Source organism: Eptesicus fuscus, chromosome 7 (genome assembly GCF_027574615.1).
Source record: "Eptesicus fuscus isolate TK198812 chromosome 7, DD_ASM_mEF_20220401, whole genome shotgun sequence".
NCBI lineage: Eukaryota > Metazoa > Chordata > Mammalia > Chiroptera > Vespertilionidae > Eptesicus > Eptesicus fuscus.
Genome location: NC_072479.1, coordinates 4389659 through 4408560, shown reverse-complemented (window position 1 = coordinate 4408560; position 18902 = coordinate 4389659). Strand labels below are relative to the sequence as shown.

Sequence of the window (18902 nt, the reverse complement as noted above, 5' to 3'; positions counted from 1 at the left end):
CGTGGTTTTGAACTCTATGTCCATTCGTTTGTTCTCCTCCATTTCTTTCATTTGTGATCTGTTTCCTTGCCTCCTCATTTTCGCTGCTTCCCTGAGTTGGTAGGGTAGTTTTGTGTACTAGGTCTCCTATTGGTTCAACGGGTCAGCCTCCCAGATACCTGAGGTGGACGTTCTTGGTGCACCCCTTTGTGGACTGTGTGTACAGCCTGGTTGTAGTTAAGTCTTGGTTGTTGTTGGTGTCAGTGGGAGGAATTGACCTCCAGGCCAATTGGCTGTGAGGACCCGCTGTGTCTATAAAGGAAGAATTGCTGTGCTGGAGACACGTTTATGGGGCAGGATTTGTTCCAGTAGAGCTTTGGTGCTCACTGAGTCTGCCTCTTGAATGTGTCCCTTATGAGAGTGGTTGAAATCTGGTGTCATCTCACACCGACCACTAGATACCCTCGTTTCTGGATCTCCAATGGGATGCAGGTCAGCTACTGTCTGAGGCCACCCAGCAGGAGCTACAGCAAGAACTACAGTTCTCTCCTCCTTGCTTGGGGTTTGGCGGTTGTGGAGCAGTCTGACTGGAGTTGCAGTTTATTTGGTTAAGCTTCCACAGAACAGGCCATTTATATGCAAAAGCTGCTGTGTGGAGCCTGCGTGGGTTTGTAGAATTTGCAGAGCGGGGTTTCAGGGCGGGGTGGGGCGGGGTCTCAGGGCGAGGCGGGGCGGGGTCTCAGGGCATCACTAGGCTAGGGCGTGGCAAACGTTGATGGCTGCCGTCAGCAGTCTCTACCTTTCCACATTTCCAAGTCCCTGTGTTCCGCGCTCCTGCATAGTAAACAATGATTGCTGGGTGCACCTCTGCAAAAAAGTCACTCTCACTTTCCGACCCGATGGCCAAGAGTCCAGCTTCTCCCCGTAGGCGTCTGGGTCCCCCGTGTGTCCCCAGAAACTGGATTTCAGAGTGATCAGGAGCTTGTCTCCCTTTGGGTTGAAGAAAAGCCGCGAGCCCAGTCGCCCACCACCAGCCCGATTCGCGCACCTCTGTACCTCAGCTTTTCAGCGTTTGTGCTCCTTTCTCTTTCCTTCTTATTTGTAAATCTTCCACTCAGCCAGATTTCCCGTGGTTCTGGGTGGTAGATGTTTTGTCTTTTAGTTGTAGTTTTGAAACTGTTGTGCGAGGCAGCAGTTTAGTTGTTTTGAAATTGTTGTGCGAGACAGCAGTTTAGTTGTTAATTTCTGCAAAAAAATTCATTTGGATTTTGATAGGGATTGCATTGAATCTGGAGATTTCTTTGGGTAGTATGGCCATTTTAAGAGTGTTAAGACTTGCAATCCATTAACATGGAATGTCTTTCTATCATTTGTGTTTTCCTTAATTTATTTCAGTAGTATTTTGTAATTTTCAGTGTACAAATTTTTCACCTCCTTTGTTACATATATATATGTATATTTTAAGTATCTTATATTTGATGCATTTGTAAATGGAATTGTTTTCTTAATTTCATTTTTAGATAGTCCACTGTTAGTGTATAATAATGCAAATGATTTTGACCCTACAACTTTGCTGGATTTGTTTATTAGTTATAACAGTTTTTTGGCAGTCTCTTTAGCGTTTTCTATGTGTAATAAGATCATGTCATTTATGAACAGACAGAGTTTAACTTTTTCCCTTCTTTTTTGAATGTCTTTTTTTTTTTTTTTTTTTTTGCTAACAACTCTTCCTAGAACTTCCAGTACTAGCTATATAATAAAAGTCTAAGTGACCAGTATGGCAAAACAACCAAAATGACCAGTCACTATGATGAGCACTGACCACCATGGGGCAGACACTCAATGCAGGAGCTGACCCCTGGTGGTCAGTGTGCTCCCACAGTGGGAGCACTGCTCAGCCAGAAGCCGGGCTTATGGCTGGTGAGTGCAGTGGTGATGGCAGGAGCCGCTCCCGCCTCCACAGCAGTGCTAAGGAGCAGCGAGCCGAGCAGTAAGGAACCTGCCACTAAGGATCAGTGAGCCGAGCGGTAAGGAGCGAGCAGGAGGGCAGTAAGGAGCAAGGGATCCTGGATTGCGAGAGGGCGCAGGACGGGCTGAGGGGACCCCCCACCCCAGTGCACAAATTTTGTGCACCAGGCCTCTAGTGTTGAATAAAAGTGGTGAGAGTGGTCATTGTTGCCTTGTTCCTGTTCATAGAGGGAAAGCTTTCAGTTTTTCACCATCTGGTATTATGTTTGTGTGGGTTTTTCACGTACTGTATGCCATTTATTATGTTCAGGTCATTTCCTTCTATTCTTAGTTTGTTTAGTGCAAGCATGTCAAACTCGCGGCCTGCAGGCCACATGCGGCCCACAATGAATATTTTTGTGGCCCAGCCAATATAACAGTATGTAAGAAACTTTTAATAAAAATTTAGTAACTTAATTTTTACAATATCCTGTTATACGTAATTTATATATATAAAAGGCTAATATGCTAAGTGTCCAACCGGTTGCTATGACATGCACTGACCACCAGAGGACAGATGCTCAACACAGGAGCTGCCGTTATGCACACTGGCCATTTGCAAAGAAATTGCTCCCACAATGCAACACTCAACTTTCCTCAAGTGGGACACAGGCCCCACCACCACCCCAGAGCGATAGCCCACCAAATTGCAGCTGACGCTGCCAAGATCCCATGGTGCAAAATGCAGCCCACAGCCCGGTAACGGTGGCTGTGGGCACCAGGTAATGACATCACATAACAACACCCAGCTTCCTCTCCCTAGTGACAGGCCATTTAACAATGAACGGCACTACAGACCTGGCGCCCACAAAGCAACACTCAGCTTCCCCCAAGTGGCACACAGGCCCCGCCACAACCTTGGAGGAACAGCCCACAAATCAGAGCCAACACAGCCGAGAAGCCATGGCACAAAATCGGCCCACAGCCCAGCCCAGCCCAGAAACAGTCGCGGTGGGCACCAGGTAATGATGTCACATAGCAATGCCCGGCTTCCTCTCCCTAGCGACTAGCCTCCTTGGAGTTTCTTCAGCCCAGGAACATGACTTGCTTTATAGCCAGGTGCAAACATTTTACACTTTAACCAAATGTCTGTGAAGCGTTTTCCCCTGCCTCATCTCATTTGATCCTCACAGAAGTCCTGGAGTAGATAGATAGGAGACTCGGTGGAATCCTATTTTCTTTTCATTAGCCAGAAAATGGAGATTTAGAAAGCTTAGAAACTTGACCCAACTGAAAAGAAGTGAGAAATGTTACACCTTGAAAATGACTTCAGGATTTCTCACTACGCAGATTATAGTCAAACACTGCTGCAGTTAAATACTTCACCCTTTGTTCTCCCTGTGTGATCTACAATAATAATCTGCTTCGTGTTGATATTTACTGCTGTATTGCTGACAATTACCTGAAAGAAGTTGGGGTGCTTCACTGGGCTTGAGAAAGTTCAGCTAAATTAGAAAGCAGGTCTACTTAAGCAAGTTTATCTATAATAATAAAAGCATAATATGCTAATTAGACTGGACATCCTTCTGAATGACCTTTCGGGCAAAGCCACAGCTGTGAGGGCTGAGGCAAGCCACCGAGGCTGCAAAGACAGAGTCCCTTGCAAGAATTTCGTGCATCGGGCCTCTATATCTATCTAATCTAATAATAGACAAATATGCAAATTGACCGCACCTTCGCTACACTTAAGCCACGCCCATCAGCCAAGCCACGCCCACCAACCAATCAGGATGAGTATGCAAATTGACCCAACAAAGATGGCGGCTAATTTGCATATCAAGACAGCATCCAAAGAAGCCAACAGCTGCAGAAGGGAGTAAAGCTTCAAAGAAGCAAGCAAGGGGGGGGGGGGAGGGCGGGGCGGAGGCGGGGCCGGGGGGAAGGAGAAGGGCGGGGCAGAGGCGGGGCCGGGGGAGAAGGGCGGGGCGGAGGCGGGGCCGGGGGTGAAGGAAAACAAGGGAGGGCTGGAAGAGAAGGCGGGGCGGGCGGGGCGGAGGCGGGGCCGGGGGTGAAGAGAAACGCGGGCGGGCTGGAGGAGAAGGCGGGGCGGGTGATAAAGGTCGAGTGGAGGCGGGGCCAGGGGCGAAGGGAAACGCGGGCGGGCTGGAGGAGCAGGTGAGGCGGGGGACAAGGGCGGGGCGGGGAACAAGGGCGGGGCAGAGGCGGGGCGGGGGAGAAGGGAAACGCGGGCGGGATGGAGGAGAAGGTGAGGCGGGCGAACAAGGGAGGAACGGAGGCAGGGTAGAGTGCAGCGGGAAATCCTATTGCAGGATTTTTTCCTGCAACGGGAAAGCTAGTATATATATAAAAGGCTAAGTTGACTCACACACGTGCGGAATATATAAAGCTCTTGCTGGCGCCAATCACAAGCGTGTTTTGATCTGTCATTGTCAATCGTGACTTTGGTTGACACTTCTATTATAGAGAAAGGGCAAATAGCAATATTAAAATATTTCTTCTAATTAATATCCTTTCAATGTGCATGAATTCGTGCACTGGGCCACTAGTTATTAATTACGAACTCCAATGTTCACTAATGACTGATTACTATAATCCTGTTACATTCATTTCCCTTATGTGCCTTACATGCAGGCACACCATTTCTCTCCACTAATACTAGCAGTGAATATTTTATCAGCTATTACCATGTCATTAGTCTTGTACTGACCTGTTTGGTGTGCGCAACAGGAAATATTTCCTTTTCGGAGAATAAGAAAAATAGTCCCTAGCCGGTTTGGCTCAGTGGATAGAGCATCTGCCTATGGACTGAAAGGTCCCAGGTTCAATTCGGGTCAAGGGCACATGCCCCGGTTGTGGGCTCAATCCCCAGTAGGGGGTGTGAAGGAGGCAGCCAATCAATGATTCTCTCTCATCATTGATGTTTCTATCTATCTCTCTCTCTCCCTTCCTCTCTGAAATCAATAAAAATATTTTTTGAAAACACACAAGAAAAATAGGTTTATTTGTGTTGGCCTTATTAATTTGTGCAGTTATTCAGTGGCTGGTAAATGTTCAAGAAAAAACATTTTTATTAAAATGTTCTATTATTTTATATTAACAATTACTCATTTATTTCAGCCCTTTGTATTCAGCATGTCTATTGAAATAAACCCACATTTCTATGAAAATTGAAGCTTTTGTTTTTTTGTGGCCCACATAAACTTAAACCTTGTTTATTTGGCCTGTGTTAGCCTTTGAGTTTGACAACCTTGGTATAGTGTTTTATCTTTAAAAATGTCAAATTTTGTCAAATGCCTTTTCTGAATCAAAGACATGACCATATGGTTTTTTTTCTTTATTAATGTGGTATATTATACTGATTGATTTTTTTATTCTTTGCATTCCAGGAATAAATCCCACTTGGCCAAAATGTATAATCCTTTTTAATGTGTTGTTAAATTTGGTTTGCTATCATTTTGTTGAGGGTTTTTGCATCAATGTTTATCAGGGATATTATTATGTGGTTTTCTTGTAGTATTTTTGTCATATTTTGGTATTAGTGTATGCTGGCCTCAAGAGTGTCCACCTCAGGTAAGTTTGGAAGTGTTCCCTCTTCAGTTTTTTGGAAAGACTTGAGAAGGATTGATGTTATTTCTTCTTTAAACATTTGGTAGAATTCTTCAGCAACACCATCTGGTCCAGAGCATTTCTTTGTTGGGAGGTATTTTATTACTGATTTAATCTCCTTACTAGTTATCTGTCTGTTCGGTATTTTACTTTTTCATAATTTAGAAATTTATTTCTTCTATGTTCTCCAATTTTCATTAGATGTCTCTTATGCTCCTTTTTATTTCTGTGGCATCAGTTTTAATGTCTCCTTTCATTCTGGTTTGTTTGTTTTGTCTTTTTTATTTTAATCCTCACCTGAGGATATGTTTATTGATTTTTCTTTTTATTTTCTTTAGAGGGATAAAGAGTGAGAAGAAACATCGATGTGCAGGGTTTGAATCTGCAACATAGATATGTCCCTGACCAGGAATCAAACCCACAACCTCTTGGTGTACAGGACGATGCTCCAACAAACTGTGCCTCCCAGCTAGGGCTCCTTGTTAGGTCATCTGAGTCTTCTCTTTTTCTCCGTTTAGACCTAAGGCTTTAGCAATTTTGTTGATCTTTTCAAAAACCTGCCTTAGTTTTGTTTTACTTTTTCTATTCTATTATATATTATGTTTATTTCTGCTCTAATATTATTATTTCCTTCTGCTAACTTTGATCTTCTTTTTTAAAATTCCTTGAGGTGTTTAGGTAGGGTATTGATTTGAGATCTTTTTTAATGTATATTTTTACAGTTATTGCATTTCCCTTGTAGAACTGCTTTTGCCACATCTCATAAGTTTTAGTATTTTGTGTTTTTATTTTCATTTATGTCAAGATATTTTCTAATTTCCCTTGTTATTTCTTCTTTGACCCATTGATGTTTAAGAGTGTGTTGAATGCTGAAACCGGTTTGGCTCAGTGGATAGAGCGTTGGCCTGCGGATTCAAGGGTCCCAGGTTCGATCCCGGTTAAGGGCATGTACCTTGGTTGTGGGCACATCCCCAGTAGGGGGTGTGCAAGAGGCAGCTGATCGATGTTTCTCTCTCATCGATGTTTCTAACTCTCTATTCCTCTCTATAAAAAATCAATAAAATATCTAAAAAAAAAAAAGAGTGTGTTGAATTTCCACATATTTGTGAATTTTCAGTTCTTTTTTATTAATTTCTAGTTTCATTTTCATTGTGATCAGAAAAATACTTGGTATGGTTTCAATCTCCTTAAATTTATTAAAACTGGTTTTATGGCTAACATGCACTGTATCCTGGAGAACAGTCTGTGTGCACTTGAGAACATATATTCTGCTGTTGTTGGATGAAGTGTTCTTTATGTATCTACTAGAGGCCCTATGCATGAAATTCATGCAAGAGTAGGCCTTTGCAGTCCCGGCTTCGTCCAGAAGGTCATTCTGCTGTTCAGCCGTTTGGTCGATTTGCGTATTACACTTTTATTATTATAGATTAAGTGTACTAGGCCTATTATGTTGTTCAAGTACTCAATCTTGTTGATCTTCTGACTGGTTGGTCTATTTATTATTAAAAGTGAGATATTGAAATCTTCTACTACTATTGTGTTACTGTCTTTTTCTCCCTCCAATTCTGTCAGTGTTTGCTTCATATATTTGGGTCTCTGCGCTGTTAAAATATGTCTATATTTGTAATTGTTATATATTCCTGGTGAATTGGCCTTTTGATCCTTCTATAATGTCCTTGTGACAGTTTTTACTAAAATTGTATTTTGTCTGAAAATAACTATGGCCATTCCCACTCTCTTGGATTACCATTTACATAAAATATCTTTAGCTTTCTTTCACTTTCAGCCTACATGTGTCATTATATCTACAGTGAGTCTCATATAGACAACAGGTAGTTGGATCTTTTTTTTTTAATCATTCAGCCATTCTGTGTCTTTTGATTGAGGAGTTTAGTCCATTTACTTTTAAAATAATTATAGTTAGCGCTAGCTGGTTTGGTTCAGTGGATAGAATGTTGTCCTGCAGACCAAAGGGTCCCGGGTTCGATTCTGGTCAATGGCACGTACCTTGGTTGCAGGCTCCCTGGCCCAGGCCCTGGTTGGGGTGCGTGCAGGAGGCAACCAATTGATTTATTTCTCTCACATCGATATTTCTCTCTGTCTTTTCCTCTCTCTTCCACTCTCTCTAAAAATCAATGGAAAAATATCTTCATGTGAGGATTAAAAATAATAACAATAAATTATAGCTAGGAAAGTACTTACTATTATTATTTTGTTAATATTTTTGTATGTCTTGGAGAAACCAAGATGGCGGCATAGGTAAACACCTGAACTTGCTGCCTCGCACAACCATTTCAAAACTACAACTAAAAGACAAAACGGGTGTCATCCAGAACCACGGGAAGGTTGGCTGAGTGGAAATTCTACAACTAGAAGGAAAGAGAAAAGCACACTGAGACTCGGAGGAGGGGCGGAGGTGCAGAAGTGAAGTGCAGAGGTACGGAGGTGCGCACATGGAAAGGGCTGGAAACTGAATACGCTGTTGTTTTTTTCAATCGGGAGGGAGACACAAGCTCCCAACTGCTCTGAACTCCAGTTCCGGGCAAGACTCTGGGGACCCAGACTCATACAGGGAGAAACTGGACTGTCTGGCATCGGGAGGAACTCGAGTGCGGCTTTCTCTCAGAGGTGCTTGCAGCGATCATTGTTCCTGCACGGTGCCGCGGGACACAGAGACACAGGACCTCTTCCAGGCAGGACTGACGGTCAGCCATTGCTGTTTCCTCCACCCTGGTGATTCCCTGAGACCCTGCCCCACCCAATTTGTGTGCAGAGGCTTTTGCATATGAATGGCCTGGCCCTTTGCAATCTGAAACCTAACATACTGCAGCTGGGTCAAAGAGCCCCAGAGCCTCCAAAATAAGACCCAAGGCTCGATAGCAACTTGCATTGCTTCACAGCTGGGCCTCATCTGGGCACCTCCAAACCCCAAACAAAGAGAAGGAATCTGCAGCTCTCTCTGTAGCTCCTGCTGGGTGGCCTCTCTCCTTGGAGATCCAAGAGCCAGTGTACCCAGTGGTCAGAGATAGACCATCCAGACTACAACTCTTCAGATCCATAAGAGACACACTCAGGGGGCAGACTCAGTGAGCACCAAAGCCCCACTGAAACAAGTCTTGCCCCATAAGGGTGTCTCCTGCACAGCAGCTCTCCCACTGTAGTCGCAGCTGACCCCCACAGCAAATTGGCCTGGAGGTCAATTCCTCCCAGTGATACCAACAACAATCAAGGCTTAACTACAACAAGACTGTGCACACAGCCCACAAAGGTGTGCACCAAGAGTGTCCACCTCAGGTAATTGGGGAGGCTGAGCCACTGGGCCCTATAGGACACCTAGCACACAATGCCACTCTATCAACACAGGAAAGCAGCCAAAATGTGGAGACAAAGAAACATGTCACAAATGAAAGAAATGGAGGGAAGCAAACAACAGGATATAGAGTTCAAAACCACGGTTATAAGGTTACTCAAAAATCTTCTAGAAACCACCGATAAATTTAGTGAGACCCTCGAGGGTATGAAAAAGGACCAACTAGAAATGAAGCATACACTGACTAAAATAAAGAATAATATACAGAGATCCAACAGGAGACTAGAGGATCCCAAGAATCAAGTCAAAGATTTGAAATACAAAGAAGCAAAAAAATACCCAACCAGAAAAGCAAAAAGAAAAAAGAATCCAAAAATATGAAGATAGTTTAAGGAGCCTCTGGGACAACTTCAAGTGTACCAACATCCTAATTATGGGGGTGCCAGAAGAATAGAGAGAGCAAAATATTGAACACCTATTTGAAGAAATAATGACAGAAAACTTCCCCTAACTGGTGAAAGAAAGAGACTTACAAGTCCTGGAAGTGCAGAGAACCCCAAACAAAAGGAATCCAAAGAGGACCACACCAAGACACATCATAATTAAAATGCCAAGAGCAAAAGACAGAGAATATTAAAAGCAGCAAGAGAAAAACAGTTAGTTACCTACAAGGGAGTACCCATACGACTGTCAGCTGATTTCTCAACAGAAACTATGCAGGCCAGAAGAGAATGGCAAGAAATATCCAAAGTGATGAATAGCAAGAACCTATAACCAAGATTACTCTACCCAGCAAAGCCATCATTCAGAATTGAAGGTCAGATAAAGAGCTTCACAGATAAGAAAAAGCTAAAGGAGTTCATCACTGCCAAACCAGTATTATATGAAATGCTGAAGGGTATTCTTAAAGAAGAGGAAGAAGAAGAAAAAAAGACAAAAACTATGAACAACAAAGTGACAATAAATACATATCTATCAATAAGCAAATCTAAAAATCAAGTGAATAAAAGGTCTGATGAACAGAATAAACTGGTGAATACAATAGGATCAGGGGCATATAAAGGGAGTGGATTTACAATTCTCGGGGGAAAAGGGTGTAGGGTGTATGGGAACAGACTGGACAAAAATTGTACACCTATGGATGAGGACAGTGGGGGGCGGGGTAAGGGCATCAGGTGCGGTGGAAACTGGGTGGAGGGGAGCTATGGGGGGGGGGAAAGGAGGAACAACTGTAATAATCTGAACAATAAAGATTTATTAGTAAAAAAATATTTTGTATGTCTTGTCCTTTATTCCTTTTTCATTTTCTTTTGTGCATTTTCTATGTGTATTTTTTGTGATTACTATGGGAATTACATAAAATATCCTATAATTAATAAGTCTACTTTAAACTAATAACCTCAATTGAATAGAAAAACTCTACTTCTTTTTATATATTCATTTTCTCACTTTATCTTACCAATGTTGCAAATTACATCTTTTAATATTTTGTATTCATTAACATAGTTTAATAGTTATACTTATTTTATGGTTTTATTGTTTATATTCTATACCTGAATTAAAAGTGATTTATGCACCACCATGACAGTATTGCAGGATTCTGTTTGTCTATTTACCTTTACCAAGGAGCTTTATATTTTCATATGTTTTTTTGTTGTTTAGTGTCCTTTTGTTTCAACTTGAAATACTCTTTTTAGCAGTTCTTGCAAAGCAGGTGATAAAATCCCTCAGCTTTTGTTTATCCAGGAAGCTCATTACTTCTCCTTTACTTTTTTTAAAATTAATATTTATTGTTGAGATTATTACAGAGGTCCCTCTTTTTTCTCCCCATAGCTCCCCTCCCCCTGATTCCCACCCCGCCTCAGGCCCTCGCCACCCTATTGTCTGTGTCCATAGGTAATGCATACAAGCATATAAGATCTTTGTCTAATCTCTTCCCAACCCCCCCACACCCATTTCCCTCTGAGAATCATCAGTCTGTTCCATTTCCATGCCCCTGATTCTATTCCATTCACCAGTTTATTCTGTTCATCAGATTTTTTTATTCGTTTGGTTTTTAGATTCAATTGTTGATAGATATGTATTTGTTGCCACTTTGTTGTTCATATTTTTTTTCTTTACCTTTTTCTTCTTTTTCCTCTTCTTAAAGAATACCCTTCAGCGTTTCAGATAATACTGGTTTGGTGGTGATTAACTCTTTTAGCTTTTTCTTGTCTGTGAAGCTTTTTATCTGACATTCAATTCTAAATGATAGTTTTGCTGGGTAGAGTACTCTTGGTTATACATTCTTGCTATTCATCACTTTGAATATTTCTTGCCACTCCCTTCTAGCCTGCATAGTTTCTGTTGAGAAATCAGCTGACAGTCATATGGGCACTCCCTGGTAGGTAACTAACTGCTTTTCTCTTGATGCTTTTAAGAGTCTCTCTTTGTCTTTTGCCCTTGGCATTTTAATTATGATGTGTCTTGGTGTAGTCCTCTTTGGATTCCTTTTGTTTGAGGTTCTCTGCGCTTCCTGGACTTGTAAGCCTATTTCTTTCCCCAAGTAGGGGAAGTTTTCTGTCATTATTTCTTCATATAGATTTTCAATATCTTGCTCTCTCTCTTCTTCTGGCACCCCCATAATTTGGATGTTGGTATGCTTGAAGTTGTCCCAGAGGCTCCTTACACTATCTTCATACTTTTGGATTCTTTTTTCTTTTTGCTCTTCTGGTGAGATGGCAGGCACCCTCCCGGCTTGCATCACCATAACCACACCTCAGCTTCTGCAATCCCGCTTGCTTCTTCTGCTTTTGGTCCACCGCCAGTCAAGCTTCTACTGTCTCAGGTTATGGCCCTCCTCCCCAAATTGCAATAGATATTTGAAAGCTTAACATGTAACATAGAAAGAATGTCTAGAAAGTGTATATATGCCATATATGGGAGACAAAGAGCCTGGGAAACTATAAAATGCCAAACCCCACTTTGTTCAGGGCTCAGCCTCTGGAGAGGACTCTGCTGAGCAGGCATCACTGCAATTAAATAGTCCTTTTCTGAACCTCCGAGTGTGTTTGGTTTCTCACTTTCTGCCAGCCTGATTTCTGCCATAATGCTGGTTGGGTGTTTTTTGCTTCCTGATATTTCAAATCATTGATTTGATTCTCAGGATCCTCTAGTCTACTGTTGAATCCTTGTATATTATTCTTTATTTCAGTCAGTGTATGCTTAATTTCTGGCTGGTCCTTTTCCATTTTTTGGCATTCTCACTAAGATCCTTGAAAGTCTCACTAAGTCCCTTGGAGGTTTCTAGAAGACTCTTGAGTAACCTATAACTATGGTTTTGAACTCTATATCCAGTAGTTTGCTTTCTTCCATTTCTTTCATTTGTGACCTGTTTCTTTGTCTCCACATTTTGGCTGCTTCCCTGAGTTGATAGAGTGGCTTTGTGTGCTAGGTGTCCTATAGGGCCCAGTGGCTCAGCCTCCCCAGTCACCTGAGGTGGACACTCTAGGTTCACCCCTTTGTAGACTGTGTGCACAGCCTTGATTGCTGTTGGTGTCACTGGGAGGAATTGACCTCCAGGCCAATTTGCTGTGGGGGTCAGCTGCGACTACAGTGGGAGAGCTGCTGTGCAGGAGACACCCTTATGAGGCAGGACTTGCTTCAGTGGGGCTTTGCTGCTAACTGAGTCTGCACCTTGAGTGTGTCTCTTATGGATGTGAAAAGTTGTAATCTGACCACTGGGTACACTGGCTCTTGGGTCTCCAGGGAGGTACAAAGTCAGCCACTGCCTGGAGCCACCCACAGGAGCTACAGAGAGATCTGCAGATTCCTCCTCTTTGTATTGGGTTTGGAAGAGGCCCCGCTATGAAGCAAGGCAGGCTGGTGCTGGTGCCGGTTTGGGGGGCCCTTTATTGATAGATTTGGGTCTCCCTGACCCAGGTTTTTAGCCGGAGAAAGGACAGGCCATTCATATGCAAAAGCTGTTACCCACAGCTTGGGTAAATTGGGTGGGGCAGAATCTGAGGGAATCACCAGGGCAGAGCAAACAGAAATGGCTGCCAGTCAGCCCTGCAACTGTGGAGGTCTCAACCCAGGAACAATGACAGCTGGGAGCACCTCCATCTTGAAGAAAGCCGCCCCTGAGTTTCTGCCCTGATGTCAGACAGTCCAGTTTCTCCCCGTATTTGTCTGGGTCCCCCAGAGCCTCGCCCAGCACTGGAGCTCAGAGGAAGTGGGAGCTTGTAAATTCAGTTCGTGGTGCCGGCCTTTTAAGAGGAGCAGCTGGATCTCTAGCAGCCTGTGTGTCACTCAGCCCCAATGCGCACTGATTTTTACAGTCCGTAGTTCTTATGACCCGGCCCGTAGGGACTCCTTTCCCAGCTCTGGGACCCTGGGCTAGGCGTCTGGTGTGGGGCTGGGATCCCTTGCTCCTCCTGGCAGCCTCCACAGAGGCAATCTCCCTCCTGATTAAAAAAGCAGTCCACATGGCTGCCGGACCAGCCTGTCCCGCACCTCCACACCTCCTACCAGTCTCGGTGTGCTTTCTTCTTTACTTCTCTAGTTGTAGTACTTCCATTCAGTACTTTCCAGTGGTTCTGGATGATAGTTGTTCTGTATTTTAGTTGTCATTTTTATGTAGTTGTGGGAGGCAGCGAGTACAGGGTTTTGCCTATGCCGCCATCTTGGTCCTCCACTTCTCCTTTACTTTTGAAGGACAGTTTTGCCAGATAAAATATTCTTGGTTGGAAGATTTCTCTTTCAGCACTTTGAATATATCATCTCACTCCCTTCTGGCCTGTAATGTTTCTGCTGAGAAATCTGTTGATCATCATTCTAATTACCTTGTACATGATTAGTCACTTTTCTCTTGCTGGTTTTAAGATTCTCTTTTGGTTATAATGTGTCTCCATGTGGATCTTTTTGGGTACATTCTAGTTGGAGGCCTTTGAGCTTCTTGAACTTAGATGTTCATTTCCTTCCTCATATTTGGCAAGTTTTCATTGATCATTTCTTTAATTAATCTCTGTCTCATTCTCTTTCTTCTTCTAGGTCTCCCATAGTACATGTATTGATCTATTTACAGTGTCTCATTATTCTCTTAGGCTTTCTTAATTTTTCCTCTTTCTTTCCTCTTTCTTTTCCTTCCTTCCTTCCTTCCTTCCTTCCTTCCTTCCTTCCTTCCTTCCTTCCTTCCTTCCTTCTTTCCTTCCTTCCTTCCTTCATGTTTGTTTTGTCCCTCTGACTTTATATTTTCAAATTATCTATCTTGAGTTCACAAATTCTTTTTTTTTTTTTTTTCATTGTCGCTTGAGGACATGCTTAGAGAAAGGAAGGGGGAGAAGAAACATTGATGTGAAAGGAAAACTTTGATTGGTTTCCCTCTGCATGTGCACCAACTGGGGGTCAAACCTACAACCCAGGTATGTGCCCCAACAGTGGTCAAACTTGCAACCTAGGTATGTGCCCTGACTGGGAATCGACCAGCACCCCTGCAGTGCACAGGACAGTGATCAACCAACTGAGCTACTCCGCTGGGTCACAGGTTCTTTATGTTTGATTATGTTTGTTCTTGAGCCCTTGTAGTGATTTTTTTTAACTCAGTTACTGTATTATTGTAATCCTCAGCTCCAGAATGTCTATTTGGTTCTTTTTTATTATCTCTATCTCTTTGTTGATAGCCTCCTTTTGTCCATGCTTGATTTTTCTAATTTTATTTATTGTCTGTGTTCTTTTGTAGCACATTGAGCTTATTTAAGACAATTACTTTGAATTCTTTGTTAGGTGGTTCATAGATCTCCATTTCTTTAGAGTCAACTTCTGGAGATTTATTTTGTTTCTTTGGATCATGTTTCTTTGTGTATCTTGTTACTTTTTGTTGTGTTTTCATTTGAATAAAAAAAACAGCCACTTCTCCCATTCTTTTTGTACTGGCTTTGACCTTCACCCATCAGCCCTGCTAGAGATTGAGAATTTTTCGGGGATGCATCTTTGTTCTGCTTCTATGTGCAAACTTCCCAATCTGAGAGGTTTGATGGTTTCTTTTTCAAGATTTGTAATCTTTTGTTCCTCTGGTGTACTGCAGAACCTCTGGCACTGCAACAAGCTGCTGAACCCCCATTTGTCCTCTGCAGCCCACAAGTATCCAAAATATGCCAGTTCCTCTTTAGTGCTCCGAGTCACATGTGACAGAAACCAGACCTTGGACAGCCCCCCAGAAAGCTGGCATGTTGGATGTACATTTCATTTCAATATTTCCCTGCTGAGGAAGAAGCCATGAGTTGGACACATTCTCCTGATCATAACAAGCTGTGCCAGCTTTTGTCTGTAGTGGGGCAGGTCCTCTGATGCTTCAACAACCCACTGAGCTCTTTTGTGTTCTTAGCAGTTCTTAGGCATCCAGAATATGCTGGTTACTCAGGAGCACTCCAGACCAGTCTCTCAGGCAGATCTATGAAAAACCCAAATGTTGGATATATAGTCTATGTTGTCTTTCTTCCCAAGGGAGACCTGCAAGTTGGGCTTTTCCCCCAAAATGTCGGCTATGCTGGCTCTGAGTAGGGGCTGACACAGTTGAAATAAAATTGATTTTCTTACCTGTTTCAATAAAGTTGTTCTTGCCTTTGAGCTCCCTAACTGGTTTCTGGAGTTCTCGTGAAGGCTTTTGGATCATAGGCAATGTCTTTGTAAAGGAACAAGGTCTGGGGCTTCCTGTTCCATTATCTTGCTGACAGGAAAACTTTAAATCTTTTGATATACCAGTATACTACCAAATCTTAGAAAATTTGTTCATTTCACTTGCTACTCTGATATTTTTTAATCTTAGTAATTTTAATAGGTGATATTGAATCCTACGTTTAGAATTATATGAATTTTAAAATATGTAATGTTTGATATCTACAAAAGAATCTGTATAGTGCTGTTAAGAAGCATATTAATAAAATTAAAATTAATGAAGTCATCATAAAACATTAGAACCAGAACATTACTGTTATACCTATCTATGTGCATTCTGTCTTCTGCCTCTTTCACGCATAACTACTATGAGTTTTATATTTTACTAGAGGCCCAGTGCATGGAATTTGTGCACTGGGGGGGGGGGGTCCCCTCAGTCCAGCCTGTGCCCTCGCCTAAACCTTAGTCGGACATTCCCTGAGAGATGTGGCAGTTTACCAAGCGGCAGGCGGCCAGGGAGAAGCCCCAAACGGGGTCGGGCACCGCTCACGCTCAACCCAGCCTGCTGCTGCAGAGTCAGGAGAGGCTCCCAATGCCATGGCAGCTACACTCACCAGCCATGAGCCAGGCTTCTGGCTGAGCGTCAGTACCCCTGTGGGAGTGCAGCGACCACCAGGGGCAGCTTCTGCATTGAGCATCTGCCCCCTGGTGGTCATTGTGCATCATAGCGACCATTCATTCTAGTCATTCTGCTGTAACGGTCGCTTAGGCTTTTATTATATAGGCTAGAGGCCCGGAGCACGAATTCGTACACCAGTTGGGTCCCTCAGCCTGGCCTGCGGGATTGGGCTGAAACCGGCTCTCCGAGATCCCCTGAGGGGTCCTGGATTGTGAGAGGGTGCAGGCCAGGCCGAGGGACCCCACTGGTGCATGATCGGGGCCGGGGACGGACACGGGAGGTTGGCCAGCCAGAGAGGGACTGAAGGAGGGCTCCAGGGCATGTCCGGCCTGTCTCACTCAGTCCCGATCAGCTGGACCCCAGCAGCAAGCTAACCTACCAGTCAGAGTATCTGCCCCCTGGTGGTCAGTGCATGTCACAGCGAGCAGTTGAGCAGCCTTAGCGTATCATTAGCATATTACGCTTTGATTGGTTGAATGGCCGACTGGTCACCCAGACACTTAGCATATTAGGCTTTTATTATATAGGATATATATTGAGGTTTACATTTTTCAGTTTCTTGCCTTTTCATATATAATTTTACCATGTATGCAAACAATATATTTAATTTTGCTTGTGTTTAAGCTTTCTAAAAAGGTATTCAGTATATAGTGTCTGGCTTGCTTTTTTTTAACTTACTATGTTTATAAGGTTAAGTAAGCTTAACCATTTCTATATGTTTATTGTCCATCTGTGATTTTGCTTTGGGAATTATCTCTTTATATACATTGTACATTTTATAGGAATATTCTTTTTTTACTGGTACAGGTAAGTTTCAAAATTCCTTGTTACTCTAAATTCTGTGATTTTAATATTTTTTTCTCTTATAAAATAAAAGTATCATTTGGAAGTTTAAGTGTTAATTGATTGATAATTCAGATAAATTGATTTCACAATTCAATTTTCTGAACTTATTTGTTTTTATCTTCCCTCTATGAAATAGTAATTGTTGTTTGTAGGACATAAAACCCACCCCAACTTACAAATATTGCTTCATTTTTACCTGCCTAAGTATGGCAGTGTTGCTCCATGAAAGTTTATGAAAATGATGAAATGAAGATATTCACATTATACCCTTAGTGGTCTTTATAATATAGAAAATATTTAACAATTCTATTCATGACTTTTCAATTGGACAACTAAAGTTTTCTGAGGAAGTCACTTTTCATCTTTTTTTTAAATATTTTTTTTTATTTCAGAGAGGAATTGGAGAGGGAGGGAGGGAGATAGAAACATTAATGATGAGAGTCATTGATTGGCTGCCTCCTGCATGCCCCCCACTGGGGATTGAGCCCACAACCCAGGCATGTGCCCTTGACCGGAATCGAACCTGGGATTCTTCAGTCCACAGGCCGATGCTCTATCCACTGAGCCAAACCAGCTAGGGCCAGTTTTCATCTTTAAAAGATTGTTCTTAAAAAAAAAAGAAGAAGAAGAAGTTCTTTCCATGGGACTGTAGTCCTTCAGTCTTGGAATTATACATTAGGATTTCAGAAAGGCTTTGGATGCCTGAGAGAGATGTTGGGGTTTTGTTATATTCATATAGATAACTTATATCTGTGTGAAAAGTGAAGTGAAAGCAATATTGCCCAGAGCAATAGTTTTCAAACTTTCTTTAGCTGAGCTCACTCAGGCACTTTGAAAGACCCCCATTTGCATTTGTAGATGAAAAAAATTTGACTTAATTGTACCAAAATAAAAAAATTAGAGAAGAACAAAATAAAATATGTGGTCACATTCATTGCATTTTATTTTTAATAATGTCAACAATGCAGGGAAATAGTAAGTTTTTTATAAGAACCCAGAGAGGACTTATAATTTTGGTTTGTTTGACCAGCCTTAAAATGTGGGTATTTTAAAGGCCATCTTGTTTTGAAGTATATTTATTGACATTGTCAATAAGCTAAAATATAAAGTATACTCAGAAATGATCAGAGCATATCTGTGGACTACTCTCGTTGAAAGTGAAGCTTTCATAACAAAACAAAACAAAAAGAATATTGTGGTTATTTTAAGAGGAAGAAATAAAAATTGTGGGACTGGAGGAGTGGTTCTTTTAAAATATATAATAAATTTAAAGTACTACTATATATAATATTACTAAATGTATTAGTAATATTTCTTACTAATGTGAGTGTTCAACTTTATTTGAAATTCTTCAGTGATGTGAATTGCATTATTTCCCATGGCAGCCATTCCATATTCAGACACTGTCATCCTTTTCAAGTTTTTCCTTATATTGAGCCAAAATCGATTGTACTATGCAGGGCAAATCTAACGTTCTTCTATATGAATATTCTTCAAACGTTTGAAGAAAATGGATTGTATATCTATGCTATCTCATACCTAGTTTGAGCTTGAATAGTCTCTTTTTGGTTTTTTTGTGTGTGTTTTTTCTATTTGATGTGGTTTTAGGGCCACTCAGCTGCCTTGATATGAGGTTGATGACACAGCTCATATTGATCTTAACACTAACTATTTGTTCTTTCTCCAGTTGCTTTGTTCTTTGCTAGATTAAACTTGGCAAAGTAGTCTCTAACTTTTCACAAGTGAATTGGTAAAATTGAAACCTATAATTAAGCACACATTTGAAAAAATACATTGGCTTCAAGCGAAACAACCTTGGTAAATAAGTATGCTTTAACTTCATGATGTAGTATTGTTTTC

The 18902-nt window shown here is 42.0% G+C and overlaps 1 protein-coding gene across 1 annotated transcript in view; it reads left to right on the top strand.

Moving 5' to 3' along the window:
* Positions 1–18902, top strand: part of IFT88 (intraflagellar transport 88) — a 203627-nt gene that overhangs the window by 183456 nt on the left and 1269 nt on the right. The window lies entirely within an intron of this gene.